Source organism: Pseudorca crassidens, chromosome 9 (genome assembly GCF_039906515.1).
Source record: "Pseudorca crassidens isolate mPseCra1 chromosome 9, mPseCra1.hap1, whole genome shotgun sequence".
NCBI lineage: Eukaryota > Metazoa > Chordata > Mammalia > Artiodactyla > Delphinidae > Pseudorca > Pseudorca crassidens.
In genome coordinates, this window is record NC_090304.1 from 60,184,612 (window position 1) to 60,196,716 (window position 12,105).

Here is a 12,105-nt window from a genome sequence, read left to right on the forward strand (position 1 = left end):
CTTTGGGTTAATCCTGTATGGGACTCTGTACTTCCTGAACCTGGGTGACTCTTTCCTTTTCCAGGTTAGGGAAATTTTCAGCTATGATCTCTTCAAATATTTTCTTAGGCCCTTTTTCTCTTCTCCTTCTGTGCCGCCTCTAATGCAAATATTAGTGTGCTTGATGTTGTCCCAGAGGCCTCCAGAGTTGTGAGAAATAAGTTCTGTTGTTTATAAGCTACCCAGTCTATGGTACTGCTATGTTATAGCAGCCTGATGGACTAAGACACCATATGTGCCAAAGTTACCCATTGGGACATAGGTGACATAAATATGGTCTAACTAGAGTAAATATTCAGCCAAATATGAGACACTCAAATCCACTTTCTCAGTCTCCTTGCTGCTTCCAGCTGTGCCAGCTTAGTCAGAAGGTTTAAGTATCTAAGATGACAAAAAAGACATGTTTTGCAGATTCCTGAGTTACCTGTGAGAAAAGATGAAATGAAGCTTACCAAAGGTCCATTTCTAAGCTACACTTGTACTGTTGTAAAGCTATGTCATAGACACACACACGTAAACAATAAACAACTAGTTGTTTGATGAGTTACAGGTAACTCAAATAGACAATAACTGCTGTACATGCAGAAGGGCAAGTCAGAGAGAGGCTTAATCCTGGAATGTTACAACCAGATGGCTGATTGTACTAAAAGAAAATGGGGAGCAATAAGGGTAAAATTCACACCTAAATCAGCAAAATTTAAGCTCTAAAATAAACTTTTTATTATTTTTAAAAAAATTTTATTGGAGTATAGTTGATTCACAATGTTGTGTTAGTTTCAGGTGTACAGCAAAGTGATTCAGTTATACATATATGTATTATTTTTTAGATTCTTTTCCATTATAGGTTACTACAAGATATTGAGTGAAGTTCCCTGTGCTCTACAGTAGGTCCTTGATGGTTATCTATCTTATATACAGTAGTGTGTGTGTGTTAATCCCAAGCTTCTGATTTATCCCTCCTCCCACCCACACATTTCCCCTTTGGTAACCATAAGTTTGTTTTTGATATCTGTAAGTCTGTTTCTGTTTTGTAAATAAGTTCATTTATCTCATTTTAAAGAAAATTAGATTCCACATATGAGTGATATCATATGATATTTGTCTTTCTCTGACTTGCTTCATTTAGTATGATAATCTCTAGGTCCATCCATGTTGCTGTAAATGGCATTATTTCATTCTTTTTTATGGCTGAGTGGTATTCCATTGTATGTATGTACCACATCTTTATCCATTCCTCTGTTGATGTACATTTTAGGTTGCTTCCATGTCTTGGCTATTGTAAACAGTGCTGCAATGAACACTGAGGTGCATGCGTCTTTTCAAATTATGTTTTTCTCTTGATATATACCCAGGGGTGGGATTGCTGGATCATATGGTAGCTCTATTTTTAGTTTAAGGAAGCTCCATACTGTTCTCCATAGTGGCTGTATCAATTTACATTCCCACCAGCAGTGTAGCAGGGTTCCCTTTTCTCCACACCCTCTCCAGCATTTATTGTTTGTAGGCTTTTTGATGATGGCTTTTCTGACTGGTGTGAGCTGATTACCTCATTGTGGTTTTGATTTGCCTTTCTCTAATAACTAGCTATGTTGAGCATCTTTTCATGTGCCTATTGGCCAGCTGCATGTTTTCTTTGGAAAAAAATCTATTTAGATCTTCTGCCCACTTTTTGATTGGGTTGTTTGTTTGTTTTTGATACAGAGCTGCATGAGCAGTTTGTATATTTTGGAGATTACTCCCTTGTTGGTCACTTCATTTGCAAATATTCTATCCCATTCTGTGGGTTGTAGTTTTTCTTTTTCAGGACTGCTTTGGCTATTTGAGGTCTTTTGTGTTTCCGTACAAATTTTTAAATTTTTAGTTCTAATTCTGTAAAAAATGCCATTGGTAATTTGATAGGGATTGCAAGGCAATCTACAGATTCTGTGCAATCCCTACCAAATTATCAATGGCATTTTTCAAAGAACTCGAACCAAAAATTTAAAAAATTTTATGTTTCCACACAAATTTTAAAATTCTCAAGAGCCTACAGATGGTGGTAGTGGGTATACTAAAGTGGTGGCAGTACTAGGATCTATTGTCAGATGATCTAAACAATTTTCATGGGTCACCCTCTCACCACATGAAGTTGAATACCTCACTTGAATCTGGGCAACAATCGCTTCATCTAACAGATTAAACAATTCTCTACCTTCCCCCAAGTCATGACATTTTATTAGGAACTTAAATTATGTTAAAGCTCTCTGTCAACTATGAGGTGAACATTGTGTAAATATTTAGGATTGTTGTCTTTTCTCTATCTATCTAATCACTGGAAAGTTTAGAAGTTTGGATAATTTTTATTTTAACTGTTGATCATCAGTACACTTTGCTAAGTCTTCAAACCCTTACTCCTGTCTTCCTCTGCAGCTTCCTCTCCCTCTTGTCCTTTCTGTACACAGAACTACCCATTCAAATCACAACTTACATACACTCAACCATGCCATAGTTTGTTTCCATACCTGGAATTCCCCTTGCTTTTTGCTATATTGGCTAACTCCTAATTTTCTTTCAAGTTACAATTCAAATATCCACTATTCCGTGAAACCTGCTCTGACTCATTTTACCAATTTTAGTAATTTCTTCTTTGTGCCTCTCTCCTACCTTGTAAAAACATATACCTATTATCCAACCTATGATGGAGCATTCATCATTGAATAGATTATTCATGCTTCCTAGCTTGTGAGCTCATTAAAGAAATGCCCCATGCCTTATTTATACAAGTGAATAAATGCCAACAAACAAATGAAGAAGTGATAATACTTTAGTTAATTATTGAATAAATAAGTAAAAATCATATTCAGCTGGCCTGTCTACTTTCTTGGTCACAGGTTAGCAAGCACCCTTCATACCTTCCAGTTATCCACTATATGTTAATTTTACTGTTGTGATAACCTCATGCATCTGAAATGAAAAAAAAAAAAAAACCATTAACAATGGGACGTTGTAACAAATGAGACTTGTCCAGAAAATTCCTGTTTTTATTCTCTCTGGATTTTTAAAGTGGGTTGCATGCTTTCAGCCAAATATGATAAACTCCAAGATCTTTAAGATTCCATTCACATATATCCCATAACCAGAAGATTTCTTCTTGATCATGCAATCAATATTGCAGACTCATTTAAGGATCCTTTCCCTAAGTGCTAAGATAAGGAAGTTTCTTGTGTTGGGGCCAGGTTGTAGAAGAATTGTTGAATCACATTTTTGTTTTCCTGTCGATCTCTTCCTTTTTCTTAAGTGAAGTATAGGTGAGATTGTGATAGTTTCAGGTGTACAGCAAAGTGATTCAGGTATACAAACATATATATGTATTTTTTGGGTATTCTTTTCCCTTATTGGTTGTTACAAAATATTGAGTATAGTCCCCTGTGCTATATAGTAGGTCCTTGTTGGTTATCTGTCTTTCTTTTTGAGTTATACTATTTTACTTTTTTTTCTTTTTGCACATTTGTCATTATTGACATTATCAAGTATATTATCAGTTCCTCTTGGCTATTGATTCTTGATCCCTCTGCTAATTTTGGCAGTGGCCATTCTAGATATGTCTAAAAGTTTGTAGTCTTTCTTTTATCTATGGTCCTTCTATTGGCAAGAACAACTCTGCTGTGGGCCTAGATTAATGAATATATGTCATCCTGAAATATCTAACAGAACTAATTATGCTCATTTTGATTCCATACTCACCAAACAGATTGCTGGTTTTGACCTGGCTTCCGTTCTATGTCTGTCTGCGTGGGCAAGTGCCCATCCATATTGACCTCTTTATATTAGAATTTTTTTATTAGCATTATGAGCTTAGTGACTGGGAATCAGTCCCAGTGAGATGGCTTTGTTCACACTGTGCTGGCAAAAGAAGGGTTCTGAGCCTAGAAGATAATGGAGAGAACACAGTGACTTTTCACCTAGGTATGTTGAAGTGTATATTCATGTTAGAATAAGTTTTTGAAAAATAACACTAATTTTGTGGTTAAACTAGAAAATCAATATGAACTCATGACCTTAATGATCATTATTTTCTAGATCTCTCAATAATGTCTGGCATATGTAGAACAGTATGGTAACTTTTCATAGTATCCTGAAGTTGGTCTTTAAAAATATTTTCCTTTCAAAGGAATTGAGACTTTCTGGAGACGATCTCATGCATTGAAATAGGAAAAAAATCAAGATGAAATAGCTTGCTGCTGCCAGAAATCAAAGATGTTTTTAAAATTTTCTGAGTGGTATCTTAAAAGGCAAAGTTTTTAACTAAATGAGGTTTCCAGTATATGTTGTAATAATTTAATTTATGCATCCAAAAGATAATTATAATAATAAAATTGAGTTGAATATGTGAAAAAAACATGAAATTGTACTTATATCAAATATGTAAAATTTTAAATAAAATTTGGTATGAAAATTTTAAAGTAGGGCAAGTACATCAAACCGTGGTAAGTAATTAGTTTTAATAATTCAGGAATGCTGATTTCATTTAAATACACGTAATATTTAAAAATTGTAGTATGTATTTTTTATATGTTTTAACAAAAAGGGTGATTTCAGAGAACAGTAAGTCATATAGAATCCAACAACCTGTGACGCAATGATAAGATTATCTGCATAACCTTAATAGAAAATTGTCTATATAAACTCATTCCTTAATCTCCTGAGGCATGAAACTTCTGGATATCCTACTAATTATGCAGTGATAATAGGGCACAGTCAAGTAAACCGTGAACTGAGGTGGATCACTCTGTAACCAATATATCAGTGACTTGGAGGAAAAGCTGGGTCAGCACCACATTCTAACGCATAGTCTTGGAACATACCACTTATTTAACAAAGTTTTGTTTGAGAAGAGTCCCAACCCAATAAACACTGACTCAGGTTTCAATCTACTTAGAAGATGTAACCAAATCCCTTGACAAATGAGGAATGAATAGGTTAATAAAATCTGCAATACCAGCTAGTTTATATTGCTTGACTTTCAGATTGATAAAATTATTGTCCATAAATGAATAAAACCATAACCAGGAATATATCAAGTAAGTTTATATCAAATAAATTTGTATAGAGATAATAATGTGACAAAACCATGGGATTGATGTTTTGAGGTAGGTTCGCTAATTTTTTATTTTTTTAAAAGAGAGCTCAACACAGACTCCAGCCTGTGACTTTTTTTTTTTTTTTTTTTTTTTTTTTGCAGTACACGGGCCTCTCACTGTTGTGGCCTCTCCCGTTGCGGAGCGCAGGCTCAGTGGCCATGGCTCACGGGCCCAGCCACTCCGCGGCATGTGGGATACTCCCGGACCGGGGCACGAACCCGTGTCCCCTGCACCGGCAGGCGGACTTTCTACCACCGCGCCACCAGGGAAGCCCCTAATAAATTTTAATAACTATAATGTTTTGTGTATATAAGGCATTTGGAGCATTTAAAATAATTTTTTATGCTAGATTTATGACTTTATTGAACTGTTATGAAATGACTAATTTTATATTTACTATCTAAATGTTTAAGGGATTTTGATTTAATGCAGTTTATATTTAAATTTATGAATTATATGAGCAATGACAACAATGTTCACTAGATATACTATCTATCTTAAAAAAGGATGTACCAAAGAGTGACCTTCTTAAGCCACAGAGCCCCTTAAGCTTCTAAGATTCTACCCTGAGGTCACTGACCCTGATAAACCAAGCATGAGAGATCTTTATAACACATGGAGCTGCTTTTAGACCATCCAGCCTCTCTGGATGATGAGGTAGCTGGGATGAGGAATTGTAATTTGGTCTGACTATTAAATAATGGAAATTTACCTCTCAAACATAAAGATTTCCCCCATGTAGTCCTTTCAATGAACTTTTTGTTTGGATTTTTATCCAACTCAAAGTGATAATCAATCATTTATTTCCAGGCTTCCCTGGTGGCGCAGTGGTTGAGGATCTGCCTGCTAATGCAGGGGACACGGGTTTGAGCCCTGATCTGGGAGGATCCCACATGCCACGGAGCAGCTAGGCCCATGAGCAACAACTGCTGAGCCTGCACTTCTGGAGCCTGAGCTCCGCAACAAGAGGCCACGATAGTGAGAGGCCCACGCACCGTGATGAAGAGTGGCCCCCACTTGCCATAACTAGAGAAAGCCCTTGCACAGAAACGAAGACCCAACACAGCAAAAATAAATTAATAAACTCCTACCCCCAATATCTTCTAAAAAAATAAATAAAATAAAAATTAAATCATTTATTTCCTAGCCAAAAGGAGACTACTAAATTATGAAACTTTATACTTGTGTCCTCAGTGACTCAGATAAAAGATAAAGCAAAATTTGAAATCCCCTAAACCTGAATTTCTTGTGACACACTACAGGTGCTTCCCAGAGAATGGCAAATCTAGTCTTTTGTACAGCTCATCAAAACAATTTCCTGTGACCCTGTGTCCACTTGAACCAAACTGATTAGTTAAGTCCATAAATCCAGTAAAAATAGGCCATGTAAGTTATCTAGAACAAGCATATTCCCGCTTTGATATCTCCTGTAGTCCATGGACCCCAGGATGTGAAAGATATTGGGGTTTCCAAACCTTTCCTAGTTTGTTTCCGCTCAGTTAACTCAATCTCATTTCAGTCATCTCCATTTCTTCTACTTCCATCTCCGTCACATCATGCTCACTCTGAGTCCCATGGTTTTGCTGTCATTTGTCCTTTCACTTGTCCACCCTTGTTTCTTTCTTTATGTTTGTTTCCCCACTTGAAGTTCTTCCTCCTTTGTGAAATTTTCCATGCCTGCCCCAACTCTTGCTCTTGTTTAACTTTCTAAAAAGTAACACAGGAGTTTTCACAAAATAATTCTATCGAGGGTAAGCAGGCTATTTTCAAATCCTTAAAGACCAATGACTAGGAAGCACTCCCTCCTCAGAAATATGTGTCATAAGCTTTTAAGTCCCAATAATCCTAAACTTTTCCCATTGTTTCACAAGCCTTAGAGCTGGTAGTTGCCTCATTCAGTGATTACCTCTATGTTATCTCTATGAAAAGGCATTTAGAAAAAGAGAAAAGTGGAAGCTGATTCAAAAAGGTAATGGATATAGGCTGAGATTTATGACCTGTACAAAGTAAGAGGTATTCATGTGTGGACTCCCCTGAACATAAATAAAGGTTTCAGAGACTTAATACACAGGGGGCCAATGAGCAGCCTTCCAGCCTGGCAGCCCTCCAATGGGCACACAGTAGCTATTACTATTTTCTTTTCAAAGATGAGAAAACTGGGGCTTGGAGAGACCTCAGTTTTCCCTAGTCAGTGTTTCATTTTTGCCTTTTCAGTTTTCCATACTTGTTTATCCAATTGTCTATGTTAAATTCTCTCTGCTAAAATAACCTGTATGGTTTCTATAACCTGCCTGGACCCTAACTAATATACACAGTATTTGGAATATTGGATGAAACCAATATACATGTTGTCCCTATCTTGTAACTTCAAGGGCTTCATGTTTGTGGAATCAACTTTCAACTTAATTCTGGAGACTTTAACCATACAAAGTCCTGAGGAAGAATAAAAGCTTACCAGGAATTGTTTTCATCAGGAATTTACGTGCATCTAAGGAAGATGTTTTTAAAGTTTCAAAATTCAAGCTTAACTCTTCAGTACAAGACTGAAATAACACATGTCAAATGCATGCTCAGTAGTATAAATGACCAGGACATAGCCATGATCATCTTGTCCATGAGCCAAGCAGCAGTCTTACGTGTAGCCATCCAAAGTTCTTGCAGGACCAAGTGACTCAATTGTGGGAGGAAAGAATTCAAATCCCACAATTTTTTTATGCTTAAACAAGGGCATGTTCTCACACCTCGGTGTGTTCCCATTTGGGCACATTTCCACCATCACTAATATGTATTTTTATATATATGTGCAGGCTAGACAATTTATGTACATTAACTCATTTAATATTGGTGAAAACTCTTGCAAGCTAAATACTGTCAGAAGTTTATAGAAAAGAAAACTGCCTATCAGATTGATTGAGCCAGGTGACCCCAAAATTCACAATTAGTAAGTACCAGAACCAGAAGTCCAACTGAGGTCTGTCTTATTGCTAGTATTTTACACTATATCATTCTGATGAACCACAGTCTTGGGAGTAGGAATAAAGAAGGAATGGTTCATTCGGATCTAGAGAAGAGACTAGCAGTCTAGTTGATTATACCCTGAGGAATAAAAGAGTATAAAGCCATAAGCAGTAAAGGTTATAATTACAAAAGATCATGAAATTGCCATTCCCACTGGGCAAAATGGTATAATATAATACACATGGTCTTTGCCTTCAGAAAAACTTGAATTCAAATTCCATCTTTCCACTGTATATGTCTTACTTTAGACAAGTCACCTAACTCTTATTCCTCTGTTTTTCCAAAACCATCTCATAGAATTACTGTAAAGAGTAAAAGGAGGTACAAATACAGTAGACGCTCAATAAATATCAAATCTCTTCTGACTTTATAAACTCTTTCATATTTACTATTTCCTTCATTTATCACCGCTTGTACCTCTGTCATAACTAATAACAGAATATCTTTAAAATTAAATGAACCTATCTAAACTAAGACTAAAGAGAGAGGCTTCCAGCATTCTTTGGAACACTTTCTGAACAATTATGGATAAAGAAACACTCAAAAGGATAGAAAGTTAAAAGCAGATTCAAAATTATAATAAATATAGGCTACGTACTTAGTCCTATCCAAAGGAAGAAGTATTCTTAGGCTTCCTTGAGCCTAAAGACTGTTTTCAGAGTCTTGATACAAAAGAATCAATGAGCAGTGATGTAGCAATTCTTCCATTGGGTAAAAGGTGACTCTTACTTTTTTTTTTCCCCATAGGTGAGAAAACAGGCTCAGGCAGGCCAGAATTTCCCATAGCTAATAAAGGTTAGAAAGCTAATCTGAACCCAGTTTTTCTAATTCCAAGCCAATACTGTTTCCCATATGGTGCAACATTATAAATCAATCTAATTCCCTATATTTCTATTCCTGCTTGTGGAGTTGTAAGTTTTCCCATTTTAATAAAAGAAAAATAGCCATCTTTTATTAGGGAAATTAAGAAGCAGTAAGGAGACATGTACACTACCTCTATATCTCTTCCACATAATCTCTTCTAGAGGTTTGCCAGTTAGAAAAAAAAGAAAAAAGAAATCAAATGGTCAGAGCATCATTGCTTGCCTAGAGTACAAGTGATCTCCAAATGCAAACGCCATCTAATAGGCATTTTAGATGCTCTTTGTCAAGCAGTCTTATTTTCCGGAACATAATTGCTTTATTCAATCAAAGTGTCTCCAACTGCTGTGGACTAGAGACCTCATGATTTAGTTCTATCAAAATAATCCTGCCCCAAGTGGAGAAACTTGCCTGATTTAAATGAATATCAACAAAAATGATGATTTTACACTTTTCAGAGAAACAACAGTCCCTAAAGTTCTTGTGTATTTCCAGGGACCTTAACGGAGGCTAACAGATTTATGGTTTCATTATTGCCTGAAGCAATGTCTCCCAATAGGTAATTTTTATGCTGTGGGACAGCAGAACATATAAGAATAAATGTTCTTGAATAAAGGAACTGGCTGTCAGGGTTTTCAAATACAGCCGTTACTAAAACAATAGATTTTTCACAAAGAAATGAGCTTCTTTTCTCCTTAGCGTCTCACCTGTGTTTCACCATTAATCCCATCAGAAACACTTGTCTCTTTAAATAGTGGAAAATATCATTTAAAGAATTGGGAAACAATAATAAAAACCTGTAATACTATATCCAATTAGTATTTTAATAACATTATATAATATTTTGTATTCATAATATAGTATAAATTCTAATAATGTGTATTAATAATCTATCCTACTTCAATTAATGATTCTAATCCATATTATGCCTATCCTATTCCCATTCTCAAACAAGACACAATGGACTGAATAGAAGTTATAAGAAATGTGTTTTCTCTTATCAGTGAATATATTAAAACAGAGATTGAATGGCCATGAGTAAGCATGGCTTTGGAATTGAAATAAATGGAAGATTTTAGAATGGATTCGTGTATTAGATAGGAGATGGTACTATATATCATAGAATGTTAGGGACCCGTGAAAACTAAGGAATAAAAAAATTTAGGGACCCATGAAATTTAAGGACATAAAATGAAGGAAACAAACCTTTGTCAAATATTGGTTTCATGCTAGGCATTTTGCAAGTTAAAGTTTTCCCAAATGTATAAATAAAAAATCTGAGAGTTTGAATAGGAATAGAACAGAACTGGGAATGAGACTACCTAATTTTAAAGAATTTTTTAAAGTGCACTTTCCTAATCCTGCATAAGAAATATCAAAAAACAACCAAATTAAAAAGAAAATTACACTATGCCTACATTCAATTTTAATAAATGAAAGGGAATAAAAGTTTTAGTTTACAACAACGAAAACTTATCCAAAAATTAACTTCAAGTTACACTACACGGTTATCAATATCTCAGGGTAGTATTCTAACTCTTCTTCCTTCTAGGCCCTCTCTGTCACATCACCCTGTTGCAATGACCTCATAGCACTTATCACTACATGAAATTATCTTTTTCTTTATTTTGCTACACATTCAGTGTTGTTTCTTCACCTCTACTTTGTTGCTTCAAGTGTTAAAGATAACTGGCCCAATATGGAGTTACTTATGCTAAAACCCATGTCACCAAACCAAGACTTGACTTAATTAGTTTCAGCTATCCCGCAAATGGAATCTTAAACTAGTCAGCCAGGAATCTCTTGATTAGCATTAGTTAGGTAATCTGCCTGATAAATCTGCCCCATTCCCTATAAGGAAAGTTACTGTACAATAACCAATCTGCTTTTCACCCTAGTACTCTTCCTTGTTCCTGCTCCCTTCTGCCTGTAAAATGTCTTGCCTTGTACAGCTCTTTTGGGCTCCTTTCTATCAGCTAGATTGTATGCTGCCTAATTCATGAATCACTGAATAAAGCCAATATGATCTTTAAAATTTACTCAGTTGAAATTTGTTTTTTAACAGAAGCAAAGCAAACTTTTCTGTTTGTTCACTACTATATCCCCAACACCTAAATTAGCACCTGGCACAGAACAGAGCCCCAGTGAATATTTGCTGAATCAAAGGTAGTTTTACCACAATAGCGTTAATACAGGCTTCCCACATAAAAATGTGATAATCTATGAAAGAGGCAGGACTGCACAGTGGAAGGAAGGCATGTTTGAAGTCACACAGTTCACTCACCAACACCAGTCCATTGCCTGATTTAATCTTCACAACTTCAGTGTGAGGTGGACAGAGTTGTCATTCTGAATGTATGGACGATGATAAGACACCTAGAGAATCAGAGTGAATTTTACAAAAATAGGTAAAAAGCAGAAATGAAACTAAGACACTTATCCTAAGTTTGAGGGTCAGGACATTTTCTTTTACTGTTTTCCTGTATTAAACCAAACAAAATTGCATAGGAAGGGGATTAAAAATATAACAAGCAAACACAAAAATTAGAAAGGAAATCATGAGAGTGGTCAGGCTATAGTGGAGAGGAGGTTTCAAGAAACATTAAAAAGTGAGGATAAGTGGAAAAGCAGTGGTGGCTACTGGAGAACTACATATGTTATGTATATAGGGATAAAATAATTACATTTGATATTATACAAATATATAAATAGCCATGTTTACATATGGCTAATAAGAGTTTTCGAGTTGGAAATCTTGGCCTCTGTCTTACCTTGAACCTTTATAGGGCAAATTTAATCTGCTAAAAAATGGGAACTGAGACAATCAACTTTTTTTCTGCTTTATTAAACTTGGTATGGTGTGGTATATTGTGTGTGTGTTGTACATGTGTGTGTGCACGTGCATATGTTGAAAAGCACTGACTGATTTTGTACCTTCAGCTCAAGCTACAAATTCCCAAATATAGGACATACTTCTGAAAGTCCTCCCTACAGTACTTAGCAAAAAAAGAGCTTATGATCAAATAAAATATGAAGGAAAGAAATGGAGAAGAAAAATAACGAATAC

At 35.6% G+C, this 12,105-nt stretch overlaps 1 long non-coding RNA gene across 1 annotated transcript; it reads right to left on the bottom strand.

The window, feature by feature from the left end:
• Nucleotides 1–2,069: 2,069 nt before the first annotated feature.
• Nucleotides 2,070–11,402, bottom strand: LOC137231337 (uncharacterized). Its single transcript, XR_010946463.1, has 3 exons — nucleotides 11,323–11,402; nucleotides 3,763–3,944; nucleotides 2,070–2,982 (listed from the first exon to the last, which is right to left on the bottom strand). It is a non-coding gene; the product is annotated as an uncharacterized lncRNA (long non-coding RNA).
• Between the last annotated feature and the right edge of the window lie 703 nt (nucleotides 11,403–12,105).